General features: G+C 45.1%; 1 pseudogene; it reads left to right on the top strand.

The window, feature by feature from the left end:
• The window catches only part of LOC135219804 (protoporphyrinogen oxidase-like), a 148,172-nt pseudogene that overhangs the window by 70,705 nt on the left and 65,652 nt on the right, over nt 1–11,815 (top strand).

Here is an 11,815-nt window from a genome sequence, read left to right on the forward strand (position 1 = left end):
AACCCTGCTGTACCCTTTGCCCATTTATCACGCCAGTAGAGGGATTCTGATGTGCCACTTATAGGGGATGGCCTAGCCGCATTCATATTTCTTACAACATCAGGCATGGCTTATTGTTTGGCATCAACCACGGTTATTGGTGGTGGGCTTCGCCTTTGACTAAAAAGTCCACTTGTAAGGCAGCAGCTTTCACAGTTATTTGCAGTGGGCCTAGCCTTTTACTATAAGGTAAAACCCCAAGGCAGCTGTTTCCACAGTTATTAGCAGTGGGCTTAGCCTTTTACTAAAAAGTAAGACTGCACTGCAAGGCAGCAGCTGTCCTTTTAGTCACCTTTTACGACACTCAGGACCTATGGTGGTATTCTTACCACAAGGTAAGGCAGTAAGATATACTGGCAGCCCCCAGGGGGCTCAACTAATGGCAGCCTGGTTGTATGGAGTTTGTCTAGCGTCATAAAATCAGCGATTTATGGCACCATAAGGCGCTGATAATAGAGTTATGGTGCCATAACACCCAACAGAGGCACCTTTAACTGGTTATCAGCGCAAATCACCAAGTTTTGGTTAATAGCAGTTTTCGCATATCTGCACCCTGCTGATAACTGGGGACTGCCTTTAATAAGACAAACCCTTTTCTTGTATTTGCCTCACTGCCTCTGACTTTTAGATTCATCCTACCCTATTTTTGTATGAGATGACATTTCCCTCACTCATTCGAAAAGGCCCAGAAGTCTGACAATTTTGCAGTTCCCATACTCCGATCAAGTTGTCAGAGGCACGGTACTCTTCCTCACTCTCTTGACCAGGAAGAGGATCCCAGATATGGCAAACTCCAGTCAGTTCAGAGACCCACTCAGATTCCTCCCTCCAACCAGTGAGTCTTCCTAATGTAAAGGACCAATGGCAAATTGTTCTCGGATCTTTGCCCTATTGCCTCTGACTCTGAATATTCTTCCCAGCCTTTTTTCTTATTAGTTACAATTCCTCACTCATTCGAAATGGTCCAGAAATGGGACTCTTGATCTTGTAGTTCTTATACTCTGATTAATTTGTCAGAGGCAGGGCATTCCTCCTCACTCTCAATCTTTCCACCAGGAGAAGCAGCCCAGCTGTGCAGAACTCCAGTCAGTTCAAGAGACTCACTCAGATTCCTCCCCCCCCCCCAGTCAGTGAGTCTTTCTAATGTAAAGGACTGAGGGTTTGTATATTGTTTAGGAACAAATCACAAATTTTTAGAGTATAATTATTTTCCCTAACTATATAAACCTGAGGTCCTTTACATTACATTTTTGCGTGCCTCAAGCTACCCTGCCATTTCCAGCTTTGCTGAAAGTAATTCCTATGTAAAGGCCTCAGGTTTGTATAGTTAGGAAAAATACAAATTACTTTGAAAATTTTTGATTTTTCAGCAGAATTTGTCTGCTTTGTCATGCAGAAAATTGATGTGTCTTGAAATACAATCCTATTGTCAGTTCAGTGTAGTGTCAGGGCCACTCATTATTTGGTATGTCATATATTTTTTTCCTAGCAGTTGGGAATTTAAAAGTAATTACTATAAAGTAGTTTAAAAATCAGAATGTACAATAGAAGAAAAAAAAATAGAAATGTCGAAATATAGAATTTTGAAGTAAACTTTTTTTTAAGATATGATAAATCTTTTAGTTTGCAGAAGCATGACAGTTGCAGTTTTAGGAGGAGGAATTAGTGGTCTGGCTGCAGCACATTATATGAAGCTGCTAAATCCAGCATCACAAGTGATATTGCTTGAAGCGTCTCAGAGATTAGGGGGATGGATTAAATCAACAACTTTTGAAGATGGTACTGTCTATGAACAGGGGCCAAGGACTTTAAGGTAAAAGACTTTACTTGCATATGTACTGCATTATACTTATATTGACCACCTCTAATATTGCTTTACTGAAACACTGTTTGTATAGTGATCAAGTTTTTATGAAAACCCATAAATCATACATAGCTTATACTGTTTAGAACACAGCCAGGGTCATCAATATGAAGTGTTGCATGATGCCATATTGTTCATTCTTCTCTACCATTCTCCATCTGAAGGAAGGAGAAGAGAGGATGTCACTAAAACTAAGATTAATGGTTAGTACAAAAGTGTTTTATTTATAAAAAAAATTTTATTTGAGGCAAATCTCACCTGTCATTAAAAATAGTTCTATCTTCACGCTGGCAGGTGCAGTTGGCATTCCAAATAAGGAGACTGGTTGGCTGGCTTGGATAACTGTTTCACCATTTCTTCACCTAATGTGTTTGAATGTTATAGTTCTTGTCATAGGTCAGGATAGTTGTTGGTGACCTCTTATTTTATTTGCTAAGATGTTTTTGATTGGCAGTAGGAACAAAACATCAGATTTCATATAAGTAACTTACCAAGTATGATTACACAGCTATGTTTTCCAGTCATGCGAGAGCCCAAATTTTAAAAACTGCAGTAGTGCTTCTGTTTTGTGTGTGTGTGTGTGTGTGTGTGTGTGTGTGTGTGTGTGTGTGTGTGTGTGTGTGTGTGTGTGTGTGTGTAGGTGACTACCTTGCTCACTATTGGGGAACAATAGGAACAAAAAAGCAGAAGAACACTTCTTTTGTGCCAGACTTCGATGTGTTTGCAGTAGCTTTTGATGATTTATTTCATCGGTATTTTAGGTCTATCCTTCCAGGATATGGCGAAATGCTCACTTGTTTGTGTAGCCTTCAAGCCTATCAGTTTAGCTTAGATTGTTTTATATCTGATTTTGTGATTGATCATGTCAGACTCAAGTTCCTCCAGCATTAGGTATTGTCGGAAGGGTTGTAAGACTAGGTTGACAAAAACCATTTATGATTCTGATACGATTTGTTCAAACTGCAGACTTAATGATTCTCATATGATTTGTTCAAACTGTAGGGGACAGGTATGTTTGAAAGAGCTAACATGTGATGAGTATAAAGAATGGGATGATAAGCAATGGAATGTGTTAAAATCCCACATAGGTAAGGCTTGATAGGGATACGAAGAGGAAGGCAGCCTCTAGAGCCAAAAGTAGGACTCATAGCTTGGAAGCTATACCTAGACCTAGCGTTGTAGATGATCTTGCCATTCCTTCTTCCCATGTTCCAACCTTGTCTCCCATCCTCAGTCCCCATAACATTGTATGTACCTTCTACTCCCATGCCTAGCTTCATGCTTCCATGCTTCCAACCCTGATCCCATTGCCATTCGCAAGTGCAGATTTGACCGTAAGTTTGATTAAGTGGTGAATACAGTGGCTGAATTAGGGGTGTCACAGAGGGTCCTTATGGATAAAATGAATATATAGTGTCATGCCAGTGTAAGTGAAGGAGGTGGCTGCCCATCTTGCTGTTTCTCCTAAACGAGGGTCCTTGTCATACTCCCCTAAACCTGGGAGAAGACATACCAGAGGTCCAAAGGAGGCCATTGGGGCTTGCCCACAGGTAGTCGCCCCCTCAGTCGAACCTGTCACACACACCCAGGCTTCGACAGACAACCGTTGGAAAGGCGTCTCAGTTAGTGTGCATCGGTTGTCTTCATACTTGGAGAAATCCAGTCTCAGCAAGAGGCACCATAGGCAATTTCCCGGCAAGTCTCTTCCTTTGAGAGACGTACAGACAACGTGGACAGCTTTTCACCTCTTCTGTGTGGGAGATTTAACCCTTAATGGATGGGGTAATGAATCAATATGCAGCACCCCAGGCTTGCAAAACTTTGAGGTAAACCAATTTAAGAAAAAAGCAATAAAACTAACAGCAACCCCTTAGTATATTTATGAGAAAATTAACAAAAAGACATCTTGTGAGACAGAGAGGCACTACATCCTCCTTTGAAGTCAAGAACCCAACTAACTCTCATGAGCCACCCAGTGGATTTTACTGTCTTAAATGATGCCATTAGTGAATTTATGGGCCATAAAAGCAATGGCACCTTTTTCGTGCCAAATTCCCCCAAATCCAGGGAGCATAATATTGTTACTCATCATGAGTCAATCAGTCCACCACCCAAAACCTGTATAATTGCTATTCATGTGAGCATGTCCTCATCCGTCCTGCAGTGCTTGACACACTCCTGAGTACAAGGTATTTGGCAGTTAAAAGCCAGTTATATTTATTTGTAGAGGGGATTTTTTGCATTTCCACAGATTTTGCATTTCTGGAACCTATTCCTGTGTAAAAATGAAGGCCGCTGTATACTTACCAAGTAATTACATATCAGACACCTCCCTCCTCCCCTCTAGTGGACATAAAGGCACAAAAGTAGTGAGTTCTGCTTTGTTGTTCATATATTTCCTCGATAATGAGTGGGGTAGTCATCAACACAAAAATGATAGAAGAGCTACCACGATTTTTTAAGTGCTGCACCAGTGGAAAATTTAGCTGTGTAATTACTTGGTAAGTATATATGAAACCTAATTTTATCCTGACAATGAAATTTTTGCAGAAATATTTTCTGTGTTAGTAGATTGTGATGGAATTAGATATAACACTGTACAGGCAGTCCCTGGTTATTGGCGATCCGGTTTTACGGTACTTATCAAATGCCATAAAATTGGTGATTTATGATTCCATAACGGGCCAAGTTCCGGTTATTGGTGCTATAAGCAGCCTTAAGGCATGCCATAAGGCACCAATAATGAGTTATGGCACTATAACATACCTAGCAGAGGTGTCATAATGGCTCTTATGGTTATCAGCGCCATAAATCGCCGCATTTCAGTTAATGGTGGTTTTCGCTTATCATCACCCCTCCAAGAACGGAACCCCCGCCGATAACTCGGGACTGCCTTGTATTCAGATTTGTTAGATGGACACAGTTTGTGCTGGTTGTAGGGATGTCAGTTATGTATGAAGGGGATAAGGAATGGTCAGATGAGTTTATAATTCATTATACAGACAGTCCCCCGGTTTTTTGGGGGGGTTTACGCTCTTAGGGGTTGCTGATAAGCAAAAACTGCCATTAACCGAAACTCGCGATAACCAGGGACTGCCTGTAGTATATGTAGGAAGAGGAGAGAGCCACATTGAGGAAGCAATTACTTTTACAGGGATGTACGGTTGACTTCCCTCTCTACTTCATTGCTAGGTCCTCTGTCTCGTAATGACCCTCCTCCATCCCCTCTCTCATAACTCCTATCCTAGACTTGATCCTACAACCGTAGCCCGGCCTTATGCTCCCATTCATTTTAGGAAAACCATATTCTAAAATGAAACAGGATGGTACTCTTATTCTTAAAGCATTTAAGGGTTTGACCAAATTCCAGTTCTGAGTAGATAGTCAGTGTTCCCAATAGTGTGCACTCCTTTATTGTGGGCCCCTAAAAGAGGAAAGGAGTTGGTGGCCCTGTATGTCCTTAGCCTAGCTTAGGGCTGCCCTGTGATAGTTGGAAGAATCTGCTGCCAAGGAACCGGTTCAGTTTAGAAACCTTCCTCTTGATCAGTTAAGCATTTGACTCACTCGCCAAAAGACCATTTTCATACAATCAACTTACCTGTCAGATATATACTTAGCTAAGACTCCGTCGTCCCCGACAGAAATTCAAATTTCGCGCCACTCGCTACAGGTAGGTCAGGTGATATACCGGCCTGCCCTGGGCGGCAGGACTAGGAACCATTCCCGTTTTCTATCATATTTTCTCTGTCTCCGGTGGTATCAACATTGTTGTTACTACCTCCTGACCTGAAATCTTATTTCAAAGCTCTTGATCATCGTTTCATTGGACTTTTTGGTGACGTACCTGGATCGTGTTTTTGGCATTCGCTACTGTGGACTGAATTTGGAATTGCTTTTGGATTTTTCTCAGTATGTCTGATTCAAGTGTTAGTGTGAGAATGTGTGTGAATGTAGGCTGCAAGGTGAGGATACCGAAAGCTTCGGTTGATCCTCACACTGTATGTCGTAAATGTAGGGGGTTTGAATGTTCTTCAACTAATACCTGTCATGAATGTGAGGGGTTGAATGCTGAAGAATGGAAGACTCTAACTTCTTACTTGAGGAAGTTAGAAAGGGATAGAGTGAGACGTGCATCAAAGGGTGTGTGTTCAAGGCCTATTGAGCCTTTTATTGATACTTTTTCTAATCCTGATGATTTAGATTCTCCCTCTGTATCGGGACTTTCACAGGCTTTGCATTCAGAATCGGCCTCTGAAATCGCCGACCTGAAGGCTACTATCCACAAGATGGGGTCCAAAATGGCGGCCCTAAAAGGTAAGGATAGTGACAGTGACTTGTACAGTGAAGTGAGTGCTCCCAGTGTTGTGGAGGGGGCGTTTGATCGTCTCTGCGACGCTCCCAGGCCTAGACCGCTTCCAAGCTCCCATGCCCAGAGGAGAAGGAAAGTCGAAAGCCTTAAGGAGGTCATGGAGAATCCCCAACGGTCAGACGTCCCTTCAGCAGGTTCTGTTTCACATCAGACTGCTCAGGACCGCTTTAGGAAAAGCGTCCTGCGAGAGTGCTTCTCTTCTTCTCCCTCTCCTTCACCTAAATGAGGGTGGAAGGATTCGGATCTTTCCAGGCCCCTGAAAAGGCATTGGAAAGAACCTTCTTTGAACTCGAGCCCAGAGCGCTTTACTGATGAAGCTCCCTCCTTGATCAGGAAGGCGAAGGTTGTGTCGATGTCTCCCTATATGGATGTAGCGGATCGTTCTCCTTTGAGGTCTCCCTCTCCTTCCATTGAGGAGGACGCCGGGGAAGCTTCTAAGAGGATCCTACTTGCTGTTCAAGAACAACTAGCCTCCTTGGTAGGAGTTCTGACTAGAGATCCGATGCGCAAGAAGGACGTTGCGCTTCCTATCAAGAAGTCTCGTCCTCTTTCACCTGCCAGGCGCGAGGCGCCTTCCAGACATGAAGCTTCCTCTTCCAAGCATGTAGAAGAGGACTTGCATTTCAGAGCAAGTGCAAGAGGAGCTTATGACAGACGCGAGGCGCCGGCCAGGACGCCAGCTGGACGCGAGACGTCTTCTAGGCGCGAGACGTCTTCCAGATACATGCAGTCTGCCAGGCACGAGACGCCAGCCAGGACGTCAAGAGGGCGCGAAGCGTCATCCAAGCGCGAGGCTCCAGCCAGGCGCTTGGCGCTAGCCAGGACGCCAGCCGAGCGCGAGGCGTCCTCCAGACGTGAGGAGTCAGCCAGGCGCGAGGCGCCAGCCAGGACACCAGCCAAGCGTGAGGCGTCTGCCAGGTCAAGAGGGACTCTGTACACTCTCTTAGTCCCTCTCCTATCAGGAGTTTGTCTCCCTCGGATAGAAGACTTCCAGTTTTTGCTGCGGATTCTCCTTTGGACCCCAAGATGGACGAGAATTCTGAAGACGAGGCTCACGGTAGGGAAGGACTTTCCAGCTACAAAGTCTTAACAGCCCTTCTTCTTGAGGAATATGGGGACGCGTTAACTCCCGCCGCTCCTCCCTCTCCGCGCTCTCTGTTTTCAAGCGCTAAGGTGCCTAAATCCTCGTCTTTCCTTAGAATGAGACCTACTATCTCTATGAAGAGGGCTCTTCAGTCTCTAAATACTTGGATGGATACTAAGAAGGAGCTGGTCAGGACGGTCTTCTGCATGCCCCCAGCGAGACTCACTGGTAGAAGGGGCATTTGGTACCAAACGGGAGAGAATATAGGTCTTTCTCTCCCGTCCTCAGCCGAAGCAGACTTTTCAACCTTAGTGGATGCGTCTAGAAGACACGGATTGAACTCTGCACGTGTGACTTGGGGCATTTCGGAATTGGATCATCTCCTCAAGGGACTCTTCCACGTTTTGGAAGTCTTCAATTTCTTAGATTGGTCCCTTGGGGTGATGTCCAAGAAGGCTCATGACGCTGAGGGTCTCGACCCGGAAGTACTCCTTTGTATACTGTCGTGCATCGACAAGGCAGTACAAGATGGATCCTTAGAAGTCTCCTCTTTATTTGGAGCGGGACTGATCAAGAAGAGGACGGTTTTCAGTGCTTTCTTGACCAAGGCGGTCTCACACTCTCAGAGAGCAGCTCTTTTGTACTCTCCTTTATCTGACTTTTTGTTTCCTTCTCAGTTGGTGAAGGACATTTCTCGATCACTAACTGAGAAGGCGACTCAAGACCTGCTTCTTCAGTCATCTAGGAAGAAGAGACCTGCAGCAATAGTTGAGAAGAAAGGGCCGAGTACGTCTCTTCAGCCCTTTCGAGGAGGCCCTCCCTCCAGAGCTCCCTCAAAAAGGAAGGCTCCTGAGAGGAGAGGTAGATCTGCCTTCCGTCCCTTTAAGAAGGTAAAGTGATGCTTCTCACCTCCAAACACCAGTAGGTGCCAGGCTCCTGGGATTTGTGGAGTCCTGGGCACGTATCAACACGGACGCCTCATCAATGTCTTTGATAAGGAAGGGATACCTTATCCCCTTCCTGGACAGTCCTCCCCTGACTTCAACTCCGCGGGAACTGTCAGCCAGATACAGGGATCCTGTGCTGAGGGATACTCTTCGACTGATGGTGAATCAGATGTGGGACAAGAGAGCGATAGAACTAGTGCTGGATCAAAACTCCCCGGGGGTTTTACAATCGGCTTTATCTGGTTGCAAAGGCCTCGGGGGGGCTGGAGGCCAGTACTAGACGTCAGCACTCTGAACAAATTTGTTCAGAAGGAGAAGTTCTCTATGGAGACTTCGGCCTCAGTCCTTGCGGCTTTGCGCCAAGGAGATTGGATGGTGTCTCTGGATCTCCAGGACACCTATTTTCACGTCCCGATTCACCCTTCATCGAAGAAATACCTCCTTTTCATGACGGGGGGGAAGGATCTTTCAGTTCAGGGCCTTTGTGTTTCGGCTTGTCCACAGCTCCTCAGGTCTTCACAAGCCTGATGAAGAATGTTGCGAGGTTTCTTCACCTCAAAGGTGTAAATATCTCTGTATCTGGACGACTTGCTCATCAGGGCCAGATCAGAGAGACAGTGTTTGGAGGACCTTACGTTGACCCTAAACCTGATCAGATCGTTGGATTACTCGTAAACCTCGAGAAGTCGCAGCTGACCCCCAGACAGAACTTAGTCTATCTGGGGATTCAGATGGATTCTCGGGGTTTTGGAGTATTTCCTTCGCAAGAGAGACTCGCAAAAGGCTTGGAGAAAGTCTCTCTCTTTTTAGGGAAAGAACGGACGTCGGCGAGGGAATGGTTGAGCCTTCTAGGGACCCTTTCCTCGCTCGAACAGTTCTTTCCTCTAGGAAGACTTCATTTACGTCCACTTCAATTCTTCCTCAAGAGGTCTTGGAGTTGGAAGACCGGACATCTTTCAGACGCCTTTCCCATTCCATTGGAGATAAGACCTCACTTAGAATGGTGGTTGCTCCCGTTGAAGGAGAACAAGGGAATCTCCCTGAAGATTCAGAACCCAAGCCTAGTGTTATACTCCGACGCGTCGGAGAGGGGTTGGGGAGCAACATTAGGCTCGCAGGAGGTGTCAGGCACCTGGGAAGCAGCACAGGTGTCATGGCACATAAACTGCAAAGAACTATTTGCCGTTCACCTGGCTCTGAAGAGTCTAGAACCTTTTGTGTCAAACAAAGTAGTTCAAGTAAATGTGGACAACACCACCGCACTTGCCTACATTCGGAAACAAGGAGGGACTAACTCTTTGTTCCTTTACGAACTTGCAAGAGACCTTCTGCTTTGGACGTCCCAGAGGAACATCTCCCTGCTTACGAGATTTATTCAGGGAGAAAGGAACGTAAGGGCGGACAGACTCAGCAGGAGGAACCAGGTCCTTCACACAGAGTGGACCCTCCACTCAGAAGTGTGTCAAGGTCTCTGGTCTCTTTGGGGGACTCCTCATGTGGATCTCTTCGCCATGTTCCTCTCCAAAAGGCTGGAAGTCTTTTGCTCGGTGGTAGAAGATCCCAGAGCTCTGATAGTCGACGCCTTCCTACTAGACTGGTCTCACGTAGACGTCTACGCTTTTCCTCCTTTCAAGATCCTGGGACTAGTTCTGAAAAAATTTGTGGCTTCAAAGGGGACAAGGATGACCCTGATAGCCCCCTTTTGGCCGGCACAAGATTGGTTCACAGAGGTGGTGGAGTGGATGGTAGACTTTCCCAGATCCTTCCCAAGAAGGATGGATCTTCTCAAACAACCACACTTCCAGAGGTATCATCAAAACCTCCCCGCTCTCACTCTGACTGCCTTTCGACTATCGAAAGACTTGTCAGAGCGAGAGGGTTTTCTCGTAAAGTTGCAAGCGCGATCGCGAGAGCCCGCAGGGCCTCCACTAGACGATATATCCCAGTGCCAAGTGGGTGAAGTTTTTGAGAAGGTGGTTGCCAAATCTAAGAAGTTGTCCTCCTCCACTACCTCTGTAACAGAGATTGCTGATTTCCTGCTGTTCCTAAGGGAAGAATCTCATCTATCTGTATCCACAATAAAGGGATACAGAAGCATGCTTTCGGCAGTCTTCAGGAATAGAGGATTAGATCTGGCAGATAATAAGAATCTACACGATCTCATAAGATCCTTTGAGACTACGAAGTCTAGGGAACCGGTTCCTCCTAGCTGGAACCTAGATGTAGTGCTCAAATTCCTGTCATCCGAAAGGTTCGAACCTCCTCATCTGGCGTCTTTTCGAGACATAACTAGAAAATGCTTATTCCTATTATCTTTAGTTACAGCAAAAAAAGTTAGTGAACTGCATGCTCTAGAGGATAGAGTAGGATTCAAGGGGGACTCAGCCATTTGCTCGTTTAAAGCTTTGTTTTTAGCTAAAAACGAGAATCCCACGAATCCCTGGCCTAAGACCTTCGAGGTTAAAGGCTTATCGAGTCTCGTAGGTAGAGAAGCAGAGAGATCTCTGTCCTGTAAGAGCTCTAAAGTTCTACCTTCAGAGAAAACACCAGATGGGGGGCTCTAGACAAGGTCTTTGGTGAGCGGTAAAAGACCCCACAAGACTGATGTCTAAGAATGCTCTAGCATTCTTTGTGAGAAACGTCATTACAGAGGCGCATAAGATCTGTCCTGACGAAGAGTTTCGACTTTTAAGAGTGAAAGCTCATGAAGTGAGAGCAGTAGCGACGTCTCTCTCGTTTCAAAAGAATATGTCACTAAAAAACATCTTAGATACGACATTTTGGAGATGCAACTCAGTATTTGCATCTCATTACTTGAGAGATGTTCGTGTGACCTACGAGAAATGTTTTTCTCTAGGTCCTTTCGTGTCTGCGAATACGATCCTGGGTTTAGGAGCTAACACCAATCCTTAAGTTTGTACATACCTTCTATTTAGATATGTTCTAGACTTTCTGCTAACAAAAAGGGCTTGGTGTCGCACTGGCGGCCAGTCACTGTTGTTCAGTAAGGAACTCTTGTGATATCTTATTAGATGAGTATTAATTTTTTTTTTTTAATTTATGTATGTGTGCGTATTGTGTTTTTGAGTTATGGTTGTCGTGAAGAGTTTGGGGATAACTCGGAACAATCTTTATTACTAACATGTGGTTAGGATCAGGTGGTCGGGATTGGTTGTATGCTCCTTCACAAGGTGTATTGTCATATAAGTGGATCAGCACCCATTGACAAAGTCCTTTCAGGCTCTGCCGAGTAAGCGGATAAGACCCCATCGGTAGACCCACAAGAACTTTTGGCCATAGATCATATATCTCGCTAAAGTTTCTTGAGGTGATGCAGACTACTGGGCAGCACCCACGAAGTCTACCACCTATCAGGTAGGAACCAAGGTTTATTTATACCTACAACATATGTTGTTTACCTGTCTATTCCATAAGTAGCTGTCTCTTACCCTCCACCAAAGGGTGCCAATCAGCTAAGTATATATCTGACAGGTAAGTTGATTGTATGAAAA

Source organism: Macrobrachium nipponense, chromosome 1, assembly GCF_015104395.2.
Source record: "Macrobrachium nipponense isolate FS-2020 chromosome 1, ASM1510439v2, whole genome shotgun sequence".
Lineage (NCBI taxonomy): Eukaryota > Metazoa > Arthropoda > Malacostraca > Decapoda > Palaemonidae > Macrobrachium > Macrobrachium nipponense.